General features: G+C 50.9%; 1 protein-coding gene across 1 annotated transcript in view; it reads left to right on the top strand.

The window, feature by feature from the left end:
- Window positions 1–10,609: 10,609 nt before the first annotated feature.
- Window positions 10,610–18,234, top strand: part of LOC130537223 (interferon alpha/beta receptor 1b-like) — a 43,737-nt gene continuing 36,112 nt past the window's right edge. Inside the window, exon 1 of the mRNA XM_057053847.1 lies at window positions 10,610–10,628. The gene's annotated coding sequence lies outside the window, so the exon portion shown is untranslated. The remainder of the gene's footprint in view (window positions 10,629–18,234) is intronic.

Genomic DNA, 18,234 nt, shown 5'->3' with positions numbered 1-18,234 from the left:
TAGCAGCCAACGCTAGCAGCCAACCAAGCTAGGCTAACCTGAAGCTACGTGCTCAGCTGGGAGGGATCAGCACCTGATGGTGAAGCACCTGATGCTTCTGGCCCATCAGAACCACGTGTGCCGGTGCTGAAGAGCTCTTTAGCTTCAGCTGAGATGATGTGTTCACAAACATCTGATAGAATCCTGGCGATGGGCGGTGGGGGAGGGGCGCTGAGGTCATGCGAACCGAGGCCTCCGACCTGTTACCGAGGAGAAGAAGAAGCAGCGGTTGTGGAGGCAACATCTGCACAGGGGCACCGTTTCCCCCTGGAACAATCGAGCAGAGCAGATGTTTGTGGACGGGGGTCTCTGGACCAGACGCGGCTCAACAAAGCCGCCGTGTTTGCAGAGTCTGTTTGTTTTAACCTGCCTGGAGTGCCAGACGGGTGGAGACAAGACAATGCAAATGCCAGCATGAGGACAATCCCAGGAAGAGACGCTGGGAACCAACATGACCTCATTCAGGAGACGTCCAGAACCCCGATCACTGGTCAGCAGTCAGCTGGTCCACGGTTAACTGGAGGTTTAACCCTAAATCCTTTGATGAATCAATTTTGATTGTAACAGACGCTGTATAAATAAAGACTGATTAACTGTGCGAGATCACACACACACAACACACACACACACACACACCTCTCTGGTAAACGCTCACTCCCTGTCCAGGTCCGAACTAAAGTTAGCTGACCTTTGACCCGGAGCATAAAACCTTTGATCTCAGGGCTCCTGTGTGGCCCCTCCCCCCTGGTAAGGACGCGTACTTGGACAGAGGAAAGGTGAGATCCTACATGTGAGATCTCCTCTGAGGTCCTGAGGCTTCTGGACTGCTGGAGCTCCTCCAGGTTCTGCAGGTTTGACCTTTGACCTGAGGAAAGTGGCGTTGAGGGTTGTGTTAACTGTGACAGCAGAGGAAGAGGAGCAGGAGACACAACTGCTCCTCTCTCATTCATCAGCCACCCCCACGTCCCAGGGACCCCCCCTCCCCCATCCTCCCCGGGCCTTTCTGAGGCAGCGTTGGTGTGATTGACAGCTGCATTGAGGCGGGGGCAGGGGGGGCAGGGGGGGGTGACACTGGCTCTTTCAACGTGCCAGCCTGATTTGGGCTCATCGGTGGCCTCATGACACCCGGAGAAACGACCCCGACACCTCCCGGCGGAGCCGTTTAGCACCCCCCCCCCCCCCCCAGACTAAATCAATCATCTGGAACGCTTCAGAGGAGCCGAGCGAGAAGCTGCCGATACAAACGCCGCCGGCTGTGAAGGCGGCGGCGGAGGTTGTGGAGCGGAGAAGCATCAGATGGATGTTTGAGATGTGCACGGCTTGAACCAACAACCTCCGTCTCTTCTCACCGGAGCTCATCTAATTAGCCCCACGGGCTCTTTTAGGGGGGGGTTCGACAGACAAGCAGGTCCAGATGGTGAAAGTGTATTGGCGCCACCTCAGATAACCTCCCACGTGGCGAGAACGCCGCCCAACACCTGTCCCGTCACTTCACTGCTGCACCATCAGAGCCAACAGTGCAGAAACCATCTTCCTGTTAGCTTCCCAGCCCCCCCAGGCTGAAGCCTCCTCCGGTCCGGTGGCCTCCTGTTGACCTTTTAGCCACTTTCTGGTCCCAGGTTAGTTGCTGGGCCTCTGGGGAATGTCCACCACCCAGCAGATAAGACCATATCTGCCCCGCCGGCACATTCCACAGGTGTTAAATTAGCTGTTAGCATGTGCTCTTCCATTAGCACGGTGACAGGGCGCTCTGATAATAACGCCTGTTAACAACAGCCGGCAATGGCAGCAGCTGTTTTTAGAGCTTGACAAGAAAACGTCAGTTTTGAACAACTGACAGAGCGACAGACACAACCAAACAAGAATCCAGCAACAGGAAGCATCGCTGCCCCCAGCTGCGCGGAGGGGAGGGGCCAGGTACGGCCCGTGGTTGTGATTGACACTTGATGTAGCGCCTCAACGATCCGGTAAACGGAACCCAGTCGGGACTAAACTGGTTTGATCTGGAATTACGCTTCCGTGGAAACGTTAGCCTCCCGGACCCCTGGACCCACCGGCCATCGGGGTCGTCCATATCGGAATGTGATTGGCTCCCCACGCCGTGTCACATGACACGTCTCCATCACCTGCCACCCTCAGGGAACCAGCAGCAGGCCGGGATGGGCGGAGCCTTCCTGGCCGCCCTGTCACCTGACCTCCAGGACACACCCTGCTGCTGCTGTCCGTCGCCCCCACGGGTACCATGTGACCGGGCCGGCAGCATGTTCGACCGCCGCAGGAGGCGACCGAGACGTTGGCCAGGAGGTGTTGCGGCAGATCCACCTCCACCCCCCAACAAACTCCCGGTGCCACGACCCCGCCGTGACCTCGGACACATTTACCCGACAAGTGTGAGCAAGTGTCTCCATCCTCAGAAGAGCCCTGCGGGACCACCGAGGTGGCGCGTCCCAAGATGGACGCCGTCCACTGTCAAAACACCAACGGCCCTGAGAAGGTAGGCTGTTCTCAGGGACCGGTCCCCATCAGGGTGGGTGGTCAAACACTCACACACACACACACACACAAACACTCACACACACACACACACCACACACACACACATGCACACACACACACACAAATGCACACACACACACACACACAAATGCACACACACACACACACACAAACGCACACACACACAAACACACACAAACACTCACACACACACATGCACACACACACACACACACACACACACACACACAAACACACACAAACACTCACACACACACATGCACACTCACACACACACACACATGCACACACACACACACACAAACACACACACACACAAACACTCACACACACAAATGCACACACACACACACCACACACACACACAAACGCACACACACACACACAAACACACACATACATATATAAATATAAATATAGATATAGATATACTCTGTGGTCAGAGGCTCAGCCAACATCATTTAGTAAAAATGTTATTTTAAATAATGGACTGTTGCTCAACACAGACACAAACACACACACTCACTTGCACACACACACTCACACACACACACACACACACACTCACTCACTCACACACAGACACACACAAACACACACTCACACAAACACACAAACAAACACACTCACTCACACACACACTCACAAACACACACACACACACACACTCACACACACACACACACACACACAAACACACACCACACACTCACACACACACACACACGGAACAATAGACATAAATTTAGCCGCCTCTGGGAACAGAACACAAATGCAGCGTCCATCCCTGGAGCGAGCAGCAACACCCAGTCCTGTGCTTCCTGTTGAACCAGTGCATGCTGGGAGATTGACACTCCCCCCCCCCCCCCCCCCCAAACACAACACAGACCTTTCTCACAGTTTGTGGCCCAACAGCAGGCAGAGGTCAGATGTTCACCAGAACCTGAAGAACCAGGTCCAGCAGGGTTGGTGTGGCCTGAAACATCAACCGTCCAGTCAGGAGCTCCAGATGTTTCCAGATGTGGAGGAGTCGCTCAGACGATGCTGACAGATGTTCTCTGCCTGCAGCTCCCACGGGCAGCAGGACCTGCAGCCAAGGCTCCCAGAACCTCCTGAACGTTCTTGGACCTCTAACAGATTCAACATGCCAACATGCTTCTGGCTGGTGATGGGCTACGAGATTAGCTCGATTAATGCTAACAGGTTCTCCACCTGCTGGCCACTGACAGAAATACTGAAGCTCCTCATGGTGGATCCATGAAGAAGGAGGTGACACAAAGATCTGCCACAGGTTCCTGAACTTTCACTACTGAAGGAGTCAAGATGTTCTATCACTCCAGATGTGAAGGTCAACCAGGACAGTCGCTGAGGGACGTCTCGTGAGAGTCCTGGGTCCAGCACTGGATCCTGGACTGCTTCCCCTCCCTCACCCCCACGGGTCGTCTCGATGTTCTGAGGCGACGAACCGTCTGGAGATCAAAGAAGACGACCAACGTGTTGGAGCACCTTCAACCAGCAGCACTGTCACAGTTCTGCCAGGTTCTATTTTAAATGTTGTTTACGATGTTATCTGTGTGTGTCTGTGTGTGTCTGTGTGTGTGTGTGTGTGAGTGTGTGTGTGTGTGTGTGTGTACTATCACTGTGTCTCTGTCAGAGGAAGATCGTTGTGGTCCAAAATAGTTCTTTGTTGCCCGAACAGGAAGTCATATTGTGGAGGAGTGAAGTCATCAGGAGGAGAAACAACCTTGGAGACAATCACACACAGGTTCCCACACACACACACACACACACACACACACACACTCCCGTCCTGACTGACATTTGTGATTGTTTTCTAAATATTGCCCCTGAGGTTAACCTGCAGGGTGGAAACATCAGGTCAAAGGTCGTCTGTGGGAGGAGCCTGTTTGATGGTCCCAGAACCTGGAAGGATCCAAACGTGTGAACGGTTCTTCTGCAGCTCAGAGCTTCAGAGAACAAACGTGTGAATCTGTCAGATTATCAACAAAGTTCCTCCTGGAGTCACCTGCTGTTACTGAGCAGGTACCGTCTCCCACGGCAACAGAGCCTCATTAGCTCCGCCTCCACCAACACGTTCGCAGCTTTGGAGAGCCGACCCCTGCTGAGATGTCACCATCTGTGACACACACACACGATCAATGTCACAACTATCTTGCAGTGTGTGTTTGTGCACACGTGTGTTCATGTGTGTGTGTGTGTTGTGTGTGTGTGTGTGTGTGTGTGTGTGTGTGTGTTCCTCTCTTGATCTTCCTTTAAACAACACAAAACACTCAAACGATCCTTCAGCTAAGTTCAGACGTGGCTCAAAGAGAACCGAACTGATCATGGTTAATCAGATTAACTGGTTCATCAGATTAACTGGTTCATCTGATCTGATTAACTGGTTCATCTGATCTGATCTAGCTGGTTGATCTGAACTGTTAAACTGGTCAGTTGGTGATGTTGATGTTCAGCTGGTCCGGGCTGCTGCAGCGTCTGGACCTTCAGCGGGTCGGTCGGTACCTCAGACGCTTCCATTCTTCTGCCTCTGATCCAACTTCCTCTCAATTATTATGGGTTGTTTCCCTTTTCCTCTTCACGGTGATCATGACTTCATTGTTTTCTTACTGGTTTCAGACGAGCCTGACAGCACTGGGAACCACTGTGACCTGGGGAGAGTGTGTGTGTGTGTGTGTGTGTGTGTGTGTGTGTGTGTGTGTGTGTGTGTGTGTGTGTGTGTGTGTGTGTGTGTGTGTGTGTGTGTTTTCTTAGCAACAGCCATTAGCAGCTGCGGAAATGCTAATGGCTGTTTTGATAGATGGACGGAGGCTGAAGAGCTTGTTTTCCTTGGTAATCCACGTCTGGCCCACAGAGCCTCCAGCTTGTTGGCGTTAAAGTGTGAAGGGGCGGAGCTTCCTCGGCAAAAGGTGCAGACGTCTGCTGAAGCTGAGGAGGGCAGAAGGTCTGGGGGTGATGGAGCTTCTGGGGGTGATGGAGCTTCTGGGGTGATGGATGTTTATTTGACTCTCAATTAACCAGCAGTTTACAGCCTCCATCAGTCAGGACAGGAGTGTGAGTGTGTGTGTGTGTGTGTGTGTGTGTTGTGTGTGTGTGTGAGTGAGTGAGTGTGTGTGTGAGTGTGTGTGAGTGTGTGTGCGTGAGTGTGTGTGAGTGTGTGTGTGCGTGTGTGTCCATACTCTAACTAGGCTCACCAGCAGCTCACTCAGTTGTCACCATAAACTCAGGAACAGCTGAATGAGAGTGGGCGGAGCCTAGACGTGCTCGCCATTATTTGCGTCTGGAGGCAACATCTCAATGAGCTGCTTCCATGTGTCCCACCTTTGGCTGATGTCGGCCTTTACCTGCAGAGTGGGAGGGGCTAAAAGCGGCTCCGTCAGGAGAAGGTCGCCTTCATGTTCTGCTGCTGTGTTTGACCTCTGTTTGAGGTCACTGGGAGATTTAAAGCTTTTAATGCCTGTTGTTTGGGTTTTTGCCCCGTTTTAGTGGTCGAAGGCTCCTGGGGGCACTTCAGACTGGAGAGGGGCAGCTGGGTCATGAGTCCAGGAGGTACTCAGCACGTCTGAGATCCTTGAGGAGGTTTTTACCCCACAAACAGAACAATCCCAAACACGCCAGGCCTCCATCAGAAATGAGCCTGACAAACGTCGCTCTGCTTGAAAATGAGGCGAATCAAAGTGAAACGGCACAAAAACCCTCTTTGTCCCGGTTTGGCCACATCCAAGCCCCGCCCCCTCTCCACACACGTCCGGCTGAAGTGGCGTTCTGCTAAGAAGACCACGCCCAGTCCGGTCCAGACCGGTCTGGGCTGAACCTGCTGGTCATAAACCCGCCAGAGAAGGTCCAACCCTCCCGACCTTCAGCAGAGGGTCTCCAGCTGATTCCAGCACCACAGTCCGAGATCAAAGCAACGTCATGGTTCAAACGACCTGAAACATGAGAAAAACAAATGAGGCAAAGACAACAGTTTTGAATTTTACTTGCAAGGAGAACTTTGTTCCATCTATATGTCTCTCAACTTACTTCCTTAACTTCCAGGTTTGTCTGCAACTCCAGCATATCTGTAGTGCAGCGTTTGCCTGAAAGATTCAACTTTCTTCTCCACCTTTCCTGACTTATTTTCCCCGAACCTTCTGCATCTCCTTCCACAAACTTTCATCCCCCTCAAGTTCGACATCCTTTATCTTCAACAGCGGCATGTTGTGCTATGTGGTCTCCCAGAAAAGTTCTCTGGCACACAGGGAGGACACTAACCCTTCTACCGTGCACGATCTGCACAGCGGTGTTAGTTTTAAGGGATGGAACCCGTCCTTTGTTCCCTGATCACCAGCACTTTGTTTTCTTATGAGGCAAAATAATAAACGCAGGACTAGCAGAGTTCTCCTATCGACTCTTTCAATGGCTCAGTCCTCCATTCACACACAAACACAACTTCCTATTTTCTTAACTTAATTATGGCTAAGTTATAACCCACTTAATTATGGCTAAGTTATAACCCACTTAATTATGTCTAAGTTTAACCCACTTAATTAAGGCTAAGTTTAACCCACTTAATTAAGGCTAAGTTTAACCCACTTAATTAAGGCTAAGTTTACCCACTTAATTAAGGCTAAGTTTAACCAGGTCTCACCTCTGAGGCAACATTTTGTTGTGAGTTCAGCTGTCCTGTGAATCCATAATCAGTTATCTGCTTATCTAGATTAGCGAGTTTCTTTGGATTTTTGTTCTTCGAGGAATTTCCAGTCCTCACACCGCAGTTCATCTCTGGGCCTTTGTTTGCTGTTACTTGTCCCCGTTTTTGGAGGATTAAGTTTTAACCTTTAGCTCTACTTTTCTATCTGCTTTTTATTATGATTATTTTTATTTTTTACGAGTTAACCTTATCCTAATTTACCGTTTTTTTTGTTGTTTTTTTAAAATTTTTATTAAGAATTTGGTCCAGTCTTGCACATAGGGTGACCTAAAACTGGGATGTTGATCTCAGTGGGGTGATAATTATGGATAATGGATCTAACAGCAACATCATGGTTCTACCTGGACCTCAGTAGAATATGAAAACACTTGTGTTTGTGTAATCGCTGGTCAGCTGATCACTGGAGGTTCCCGTGGTCGCTTCAGTAGCAGCATCAACGTTAGCTTCCACTCAACAGGCAGGAAGAGCTACCTTGAAAACAAAGAAACAACGCTGGAATGTCAGTCAAAAGCAAGGCCACGCCCCCTCGCCGTCCTCTGCCTGTCCTGTTGGTGTTCCGCGACCTTTCACCCCGGCGCTGGCGGTTCATCCCGGGCCATTAATCCCGTCAGCCTCTCTGAGCTCGCTCCCTCATGCCTGGTCATGCACGCGGACGCTCCTGCCAACACTCGGCGCCACGGCGCTCTCACTGTCTGAGGGTCGTTTCCTGAAGATCAAAGACGCCGTTAGATTTAGCAAATGCAACTCTTCTTGAGTGGATTTAAGATAAGCTAATGTGAGCTAACAAGCTAACAGCTACATCAGCTGGAGCACAGGGGGAGCAGCAGGAGGTGCAGGAGCAGGTGCAGGAGCAGGAGGTGCAGGAGGAGGGGAGGAGCAGGAAGTACAGGAGGAAGAGGAGCAGGAGGTGCAGGAGGAGCAGGAGGAGGGAGGAGCAGCAGGAGGTGCAGGAGCAGGAGGTGCAGGAGGAGGGGAGGAGCGGGAAGTGCAGGAGGAGGAGGAGCAGGAGGTGCAGGAGGAGCAGCAGGTGCAGGAGGAGCAGGAGGAGCAGGAGGAGCAGATCCCTCCTGATCCCTGCATTCTGATCCATGATCAGTCGCTGTGTGCAGCCCCCCCACACACACACACACATACTCGTTTCAGCAGCCTGGTTGGACACCTGGGCCCACCTTTGACTGGTTCTGGAGCTGAACTTCAGGCTTTGGTGTAAATGAGTAAATGAGTGTTTTGAATCATGGTCTTTCTCGGCAGCTCCTCCTCTGTTTTCTTTCCCACGTTAGCGCTGCGTTAGCGTTAGCTGCTGTTGTGATAACAGTGGCGACCCGACCCCCGGCCGGCCCCTTCCTCCCCGCCAAGCCTCGCGTGACGCGACCCTTCACCCCATTGTTCTCTCCACTCCACTTCTTTTCCCAGAGTTCCACAGTCTGGTGGTTTGTTTACATTGAATTCCATCAGTTTCTCCCTTGTAGCGGCGTCACTTCGCCACTTTATTGAGGAGCAGGGGCGGGGCCAGATGGGGGCGGCGGCTCGGGGGGGGGGGGGGGGGGGGGGGGGGGGGTGCTGGAATGTAGTGTCCCGTCCCCTGAAATCTCAGTTTTTATGATGATGCTTAAATCAGAGGAAACAAACTTCGACATCACTTCCTGTCGTCCTCACAAAAACAAAGTGAGGAGGTGAGATGTGACGTGTGTGTGTGTGTGTGTGTGTGTGTGTGTGTGTGTGTGTGTGTGGTGTGTGTGTGTGTGTGTGTGTGGGTGTGAGAGAGAGAGGAGGGGGGGTATATTTGTCTTGTGAAGACTAAAGAAGAGACTGAAGAGGAGGATTAAATTCCTTCACAGGTGAGTTGTTCAGGGTTAGAGGTGCTAAAAGGTTGACAAACACACACACACACACACACACACACACACACAAGGAAGAAGATGAAGAATATCACATGACCAAAACCTGACCAACATGACCAAGAATAAAAAATACATTTATTTATATATACACTATGATTGTGTGTGTGTGTGTGTGTGTGTGTGTGCCTGATGGTCTGTTAGCTTGGTGCGGCGCTCCTCCATTAGCTGCCATTGATCTTTATTGCTCCAGCGTTCTCACCTGTGGCTGCTAGCTTGGATCCCACCGTTGCTAATGCTGCCGGCTGTCATCACCGGGGGGGGGGCAGACGTTTCCTGTAAGGTGAGAAGAAGAAGAGGGTCTCAGCTCAAACCACAATGAGGTAGCCTGTCTCACCTCACAGACAGGAAGTTCTGGAGTCTAAACCAGAACCTTCTGGGTCTCACAGCTAGCGTTAGCTAGCTTAGCATCACAACAGAAACCCACCGTTGTTGGTTGCTGAGTTTTGATTTTCCTTTGTTTAATCCTTCTCTTTGTCACGTTTAGCTTAGCCATTTAGCATCACCGCGTACAAAACAAGAGTTTGGAAACTAAAAAAGTCCCCAAAAGTGCAAAATGATGGACAGAACTCACTTTTGGGACAAACGTTGAAGGTGAACATGAAGAACATGAAGGAGGTAAAGGAACTAAATCAAGGAACACAGAACTTGGCGTGGTCGCCACGGTTACAGGCTGGCGTCCATCTGGATGAAATATTAGCCAGCAGAATCTTTCACCCTCCACTTTCCTTCCTGTCGTTCATCTCTTCTCGATCTTCATCCCTCCGTTTACACAGTCGGCCTCCCTGAACTGGACAAACAGCACCTTCATCATCATCATCATCCTCCTCGTCACCAGGAGGAGCCGTGATTGACAGCTGTGGCCCCTCCCCCGAGCCTCTTCACCAGGGGGCGGGGCTCAAGCTGTGATTGACAGCTGTAGCCCCTCCCCCTGAGCCTCTTCACCAGGAGGAGGGGTTCCAGCTGTGATTGACAGCTGTAGCCCCTCCCCCTGAGCCTCTTCACCAGGGGGCGGGGCTTCCGCTGTGATTGACAGCTGTAGCCCCTCCTCCCGAGCCTCTTCACCAGGAGGAGGGGCTCCAGCTGTGATTGACAGCTGTAGCTCCTCCCCCTGAGCCTCTTCACCAGGAGGAGGGGCTCCAGCTGTGATTGACAGCTGTAGCTCCTCCCCTGAGCCTCTTCACCAGGGGGCGGGGCTCCCGCTGTGATTGACAGCTGTAGCTCCTCCCCCTGAGCCTCTTCACCAGGAGGAGGGGCTCCAGCTGTGATTGACAGCTGCACAGTTTAGAACTCACATTTGCTTCTTCAAGAGAAAAAGGAGATGAGAAGGAAGACTAAGAGGAAGGATGGTACCAGGAGAGGTTCAGGTTCCTGCTCAGGTCCAGGTCCTCCAGCCCAGAGTCTCACCACCCACTGATGTGTCCATGGTCGTCTCTCCAGGGGTCTCCAGGACCGTCGATCACACAGGTTGTTCCTGGGGCTCTGAACCAGGAAGTCCTGGTCTCGTTCTTGATCTTCATTGATGGATCCTGGTGCTGCTGCAGGAACCGGGGGCTGTTCACTCCTCAGGATCTTCAGCTTCTGCTCATTTTATCGTTAAATTGATGCTAAATTCAGCCAAACCTTCATTTCAGGAGTCAAACTGTGCTGCAGGAGCTAAAAACACATGATAGCATTAGCATTAGCTGCTCTTCAAGTGTTTGCAAGTGATTTTTATGATGTAATTTAAGTTTTGAAATAAAAAAGAAACAATTGAAATTAAATGTAACCCTCCCCCCACACACACACTCACACACTCACACACACACACACACCACACACACACACACACACACTCCACATCCCTGCTGAGATGCTGGTCGATTTTAAGCCCACATGCACGTCTAATGATGCTGCACTAGCCTTTGTGTGTGTGTGTGTGTGTGTGTGTGTGTGTGTGTGTGGTGTGTGTGTGTGTGTGTGTGTTGGGGCATCCTGTCACTGTGCTGCTGCTGATATAGCCTGGCGAGCAGCGCAGCAGGAGGTCGGGGGTCAGAGCAGGGACCCCACAGAAGGACTTAGAGATCCTTAATGAGGTGGAGGGTTAATATTTTAACACGCTGTTCTGTGACCGTGTGTCATGTGACCCAGTCAGAGTCACCTGAAGACACAAGAAGCAGGTGAAGTTAACCTGGTGGTTAGGCCAGAGAGAGAGTGTGTGTGTGTGTGTGTGAGACCTTCAGCTACCCTAACAGGCACCTGTATCCCCATTGTGAAACCATACCTTTGTGAGGACCAACATAACTTTGCAGATGTTGTGTGAACTCTGGTCCTCACAAAGTAGCAGATACCAGGACACACACACACCCGGCGCCCGTGCGGCAGGACGGCGTTCCGCTGGTGTCCGACTGCCCAGCAGGTGATTAATGCACGGCAGCGCCCGTTAGCACTCCGCTAATCAGTCCGGAGCACTCTCCTTAAGTGAGGGGAGGCGCCGTGACGTTGTTGGAGGTCGTGGAACCTCAGCGTCATCGGCCACGTTAGCATGTTTGCTAGCAACACAGAAGAGATGAACGAAGATCACACAGACGTGTGCACGTACAGTCCCGAGGATTCACGATGGCGTCACAGGAAACAACCATAACTCTGATTGGTTGCTGCCGACGCCCCGCCCACTATCAGGAACACCTGCAGAGATGTTTGAGTACCAGCTAATAAGGCCTCCTCACACACACACACACACACACACACACACACACACACACACACACAGTCTCACACACACACACACACACACAGTCTCACACACAGGATGTTGTGTCAGTGTGTGTTGTGTGTGTGTGTGTGTGTGTGAGTACCACAGCTGATCTGACTGAGAGGACTCCAGCAGAGGGCTAAAAGGGGGCGGAGCCAACAGCCATGGGGGGGTCTGTCCCTCTTCAGCGTCTCTGCAGGAACCCCCCCCCCCCCCCCCCCCATCATGCTTTGGGATTCAGACCCGATCTCGTTAGCAGTGATTGGATTGACACTCTGCGGATGAACGAGTTCTTTAACTGATCGATCAATAACACTGGAGCCCCCCCCCCTCCCCCCGCCTTCTTCTCCGGCTCCAGGAAACGAACCAACAAAACACATTCAAGGGTGATGAAGAGGATGAAGAGGATGAAGAGGATGAAGAGGATGAAGGTGATGAAGAGGATGAAGAGGATGAAGAGTCGTCTGCTGTCAGTTGCACATTGGATCATCTAGATCAACCTTCACCCTCTTCAGAGTGTGTGTGTGTGTGTGTGTGTGTGTGAGTGCATGTGCATGTGTGTGTGTGTGTTGTGTGTGTGTGTGTATGTGTGGGTGTGTGTATGTGTGTGTGTGTGTGTGTGTGTGTGTGTGTGTGGTGTGTGTGTGTGTGGTGTGTGTGTGTGTGTGTGTGTGTTTCCTCAGGACCTGCCTGGCATTGTGCTGCTTCCTGTCTCAGCAGACATTATCAGTGTGGGATCAACAGTGAGACAAAGAGGCCACACACACACACACACACACACACACACACACACACATATACACACACACACACACACACCCACACATACACACACACACACACACACACACGCATACACACACACACACACACACACACAACACACACACACACACACCACACACACACACACGCATACACACACACACACACACACACCCACACACACACACACACACACACACACACACACACACTCACACACACACACACACACACATACACACAGGCCTCAATCATCTTGATCCAGTTCTTCAGCCGTCACTGATGCTGAGAACTTTTGCAGAGTCCATCTGACCAGCTGGATCTCAGAGGATCCAGGTGGATCTCAGAGGATCCAGGACTCTGGATCTCAGAGGATCCAGGTGGATCTCAGAGGATCCAGGACTGTGAGGCCGGTCCCACGATCACAGGTCCAGTTGGAGTAATCCTGACATGGTTGGAGGTTCTTTCAGGTCCTGCTAGCCTGAACCACAAGATGCGTGAACAAGGTTCCTGGTCACCAACAGAGCTGACCTCAGATCCTGGAACTGTTCTGGTTCTTCACAGATGGGAAGAACCTGTGTGGAGACACTGGAGGAACATCTGAAGAACTGAAGAACCCAGCAGGGGTGTGAGGAGAGAACCCATCTGCTGGAGGAACATCTGACCTCCAGAACATGGCCTGCAAACCACCCAGGAAGGTTCTGGATTCAACAGCACCCCTCGAGGTGGGATGATTAAAGAGGAGGAACCTCTGGAGGAGGAACCACTGGAGGAGGAGGAACCTCTGGAGGAGGAGGAACCTCTAGAGGAGGAGGAACCCCTGGAGGAGTAACCTCTAGAGATTTCTCCTCCAGGGGTTCCTCCTCCAGGGGTTCCTCCTCCTCCTCATCCCACCTCGAGGGGTGCTGTTGAATCCAGAGGAGGAACCTCTGGAGGAGGAACCTCTGGAGGAGAAACCTCTAGAGGAGGAACCACTGGAGGAGGACCTCTGGAGGAGGAGGAACCTCTAGAGGAGGAACCACTGGAGGAGGAGGAACCTCTAGAGGAGGAACCTCTGGAGGAGAAACCTCAAGAGGAGGAACCACTGGAGGAGGAACCTCTGGAGGAGGAGGAACCTCTAGAGGAGGAACCACCGGAGGAGGAGGAACCTCTAGAGGAGGAACCTCTGGACTGAGAAGATGCAGCTGTGTTTAAAACTGACACGTATGAAGACCAGCAAGCGTGTTCCTCACAGAGCTCCTGATGAAGGCGCCATCCCAACCACCAGCCACGGCGTTGGGCTCCTCCAGGAACCAGGCTCCTCCAGGAACCAGGCTCCTCCAGGAACCAGGCTCCTCCAGGAACGTCCCCCTGCAGGAGGAGCCTGGTTCCTGCTCTGATCCTCCTCCTCTGTGTTGCTGGGCATCAGGTTCTGACACCCTCAGAGGTCCAGAAGAACCAACCTGAAGCAGCTCCACCCCTCTGACCTGAGGGGTGGAGCTGATGGCACCTCTCTACAGAGGTCAGAGGTCACCTGGACAAATATTTGGCTGGATCAATAATGAGCGAGTGTCTCAGCTCAGGTGATCAGTGGGCGGAGCCTGCAGGTCAACAGCTTCCAGCCAATCAGCTTTCAGTCGCAGCTTGAAAGAGAAACTGCTGTTCTCGCCAAAACACGTCGTGGTATTTCTATCTTTGTGAGGACTGTTGTTGCAGTAATACATCACCCAGCACCTGACCCCTGACCCCTGACCTTGACCCTAAACCCAGTTCGAACGGAACCTTAAAACCAGGTCTTCATCTGTCTTTTGAAGCTGTGAGGACCAGAAAAAATGTCCCTACTTTGCTCGAAGAATGACTTTGGTCCACACACACACACACACACACACACACACACACACACACAACACACACACACACACATACACACACACACACACACACACACACACACACAACACACACACACACACACACACACACACACACACACTTCATTAAGCCACAGCCAACACACAGAGCTGTTTGGACAGATGTGTGTGTGATCCCAGTTATTCCAGTGGACACACTGTCAGGCTTCCCAGCTGGCCCGGTTTCACCCCCACCTTTGACCTTTGACCCCAGCAACCTCCTGTTGGCTCAGCAGCAGTAATGAAGAGTTCTGCTGCTGTCAGACTTTATAAAGTCATTCAGACGACGTTTATTTAACTAAAACAACATTTCTCCGTCTTGGCTAGCAGGCTGGCTAGCAGGCTGGCTAACAGGCTGGCTAGCAGGCTGGCTAACAGGCTGGCTAGCAGGCTGGCCAACAGGCTGGTAGCAGGCTGGCCAACAGGCTGGTTAGCAGGCTGGCTAACAGGCTGGCCAACAGGCTGGCTAACAGGCTGGCTAGCAGGCTGGCTAGCAGGCTGGTTAGCAGGCTGGTTAGCAGGCTGGGCAACAGGCTGGTTAGCAGGCTGGTTAGCAGGCTGGGCAACAGGCTGGCTAGCAGGCTGGCTAGCAGGGCTTTTTAGCGACTGCTCCACCCTGATGACTGCTGTTAGCGCTTTAACGAGCTTCCCTCCTGCAGTTCCCACCTGTTATCAGCAGACATCAGCGTTCTGCCCATTCTTCCCAGTTTCCCACAGTCACCAGTATCCTTTTCCTCCTCGGCAGGGTTCAGCTGGGAACGATGGCTCCGTCTGCTCCCAGCTCTGTGGTTTCAGCAGCCCAAGGTTAGCTGTTAGCCCCACGACAAACGGTCGGAAACTGAAATGTTGAGAAAGCCTCTTCCTGTAACTGGTCCCAGTCAGGTGACAGCGTGTTTGACTGAAGGGAAACTTTCGTTTGTTTGTTGTTTACTAGTTGTGTTGGATTATCAGACCGTTGAAACACTCTCGGCTCACACTAACACATTTTGAGCTCACGCTAACACATTTTGAGCTCACGCTAACACATTTTGAGCTCACGCTAACACATTTTGAGCTCATGCTAACACATTTTGAGCTCACGCTAACACATTTTGGGCTCATGCTAACACACTCTCACGTCGACTCTGTCTGGACAATGCTACACCAGCTTAGCGTCTCGTTATCTCCTCTCAAGCTAACGTCGGAAGCGGCTCCTGAAGCAGCAGCTCAGCTTTGTTTACCCAGAGACTAAAACCACTCTGACAGAGAAGTTTACCTCCATTCAGCCTTTGTTAGGCTGTGGGGTGAAAGGTCACCTGGAAAGAAAGAGGGGTCAGATGCATTGATTTGCCCCCATGACTCAGGGCTGGGGGAGATGCTGGGGCGGTTCGGGCTGATTCTGGTCTACTGGGGCCACGGGGGTCCTGGGGGCGATCAGCACTGACTTCCTTTCACTGAGGTCAGAGGTCAGCAGGCAGCTCCTGGACCAGAGTCCTCAGAACCGGACCCAGAACTCACCACAGTCCTCCGTGAGGAACGTGGAGGAACCTTCCAGCTGTCCGTGTGCGCTCACTGCCCCCTAGCGGCGGGCTCCTCCCGTTTCCATGGTGACGCTTTTATTCACGTTTCTCGGTAGAAAAATAAAGTTTTAAACGTTTTACAGTTTTTGCGAGCGGAAACATTAATGTGAAAATATAAAAATGATCAAATCAGCAGTTAAACTTTATAGTTTAAGTGTTTATTTGCATTAATGTTATTGACATTCAACTTTATTATTTCTGACTTCTCATAAAAATACGATTTTTATTTCATATTATTCCAACTTTGGACTGAAGAAGTGATGTAATTTGGTTTTACTACAGTTAAAAGATCATAAATTAATATCAGTCATTTCTAAACAAATCAAATGGAAAAATATTTAAATCCACGTTAAACACTAAATGTTACACTTTTATCATTTTTATCACTCAAATTAGCTTAAAATGTGAAATGATTTTACTAATTGAAACGTGTTTGTAGTTTTACTGATTCCTCTTTATATTTGGTCTTTATTACATTTATCACGTCTTCTTTTTAAAACTTTCTGTAAAATCTTTGTTCACTTGTTCTATTTTTATTTAAAGTTTAAGTAACAATTTAAAGTAACAATTTTATTTCCTATGAACCAAACCACGTGTGTCCTGGTTACCGGGGCAACAGGCCCAAATAAACAAAACCGAAACGCTGCAGTCAAACAAAGTTTCATTAAAAGAATCTGTGAATTGAGTTGTGTTGTTTTAAAACCATTAATTATTAATTATTAATAATAAAATAATCGTGTTTCTGTATTTTTGCTGAAATGTGAGGAGAAACTTCGGCTTCTGTCATTCAAATGAAACAATTTCTAATGAACCAGTTTTAAATAAATGAACATTTAAAGTGACTCATAAAAATCATCCTTCTATTTAATATTTATTTAATAATAATAAATACTTATATTTAATAATTGCTTCCAAAATTAGGCAGAAATACGAAATGAAACGTCAGCAAATATCAGCAGTTTATTTACAGAAAAACTAGCAGGTGTGTTTTTATGCTCTTTGTTAGCATTCGTGCTAGCTCCAGTAGCTCCAGGAGCCCCAGTAGCTCCAGTAGCTCCAGTAGCTCCAGGAGCCCCAGTAGCCCCAGTAGCTCCAGTAGCTCCAGTAGCTCCAGTAGCTCCAGTAGCCCCAGTAGCCCCAGTAGCTCCAGTAGCTCCAGTAGCTCCAGTAGCCCCAGTAGCTCCAGTAGCTCCAGTAGCTCCAGGAGCCCCAGTAGCCCCAGTAGTTCCAGTAGCCCCAGTAGCCCCAGTAGCCCCAGTAGCTCCAGTAGCTCCAGTAGCCCCAGTAGCTCCAGTAGCTCCAGTAGCCCCAGTAGCTCCAGTAGCCCCAGTAGCTCCAGTAGCTCCAGTAGCTCCAGTAGCCCCAGTAGCCCCAGTAGCTCCAGTAGCTCCAGTAGCCCCAGTAGCTCCAGTAGCTCCAGTAGCCCCAGTAGTTCCAGTAGCCCCAGTAGCCCCAGTAGCCCCAGTAGCTCCGGTGGCCCCAGTGGCGCCCGCTGGGCTGACCCCGCCCACCTGTTGGCGTTGTTAATGTTGGTTGTTGCCCTGACGGAACAGCATCTGACGCCAACCCGACTTCCCACAGGATTAAGTGTGATTACGTCCGTCGGCTCATCCTGGCTCAGGTGGGCAGATCCGCTTCGTGGGCCAGTGAGACCACAGCTGTCGGACCCCCTGATGAAAGCAGACTGGGGCCTGGACCTGACCAGACCCGGGTTCAGCTGGACCATTCTGTTGAGGATTATCACACCTGTGGTTCAGGGATTAATCCCAGCAGAGACATGGGACCCAGCAGCCGGGACGGGGGAGGCGGGCGTCGCCCCCGGCAACAGAGACGGGAAGAGAAATAAAGGAGATGAAAAGAAATGGAGATGAAAGAGGAATAAAGCCAGATCAAAGCGTATTAATGGGCCTTGATGATTTAGTATTTAAAAGCTTTAAAAAATTTACACCTGAACTGAAAACTATCTGTTGTTTACTTTAACTATATGCTGGTAAATATCTGCTGTTTAATTTAAGTATCTGCTGGTTACTGTAACTATCTGCTGGTTACTGTAACTATCTGCTGGTTACTGTAACTATCTGCTGGTAAATATCTGCTGGTTACTGTAACTATCTGCTCTTTA

Source organism: Takifugu flavidus, chromosome 1 (genome assembly GCF_003711565.1).
Source record: "Takifugu flavidus isolate HTHZ2018 chromosome 1, ASM371156v2, whole genome shotgun sequence".
NCBI lineage: Eukaryota > Metazoa > Chordata > Actinopteri > Tetraodontiformes > Tetraodontidae > Takifugu > Takifugu flavidus.
This window is presented reverse-complemented; position numbering and strand designations above follow the sequence as displayed.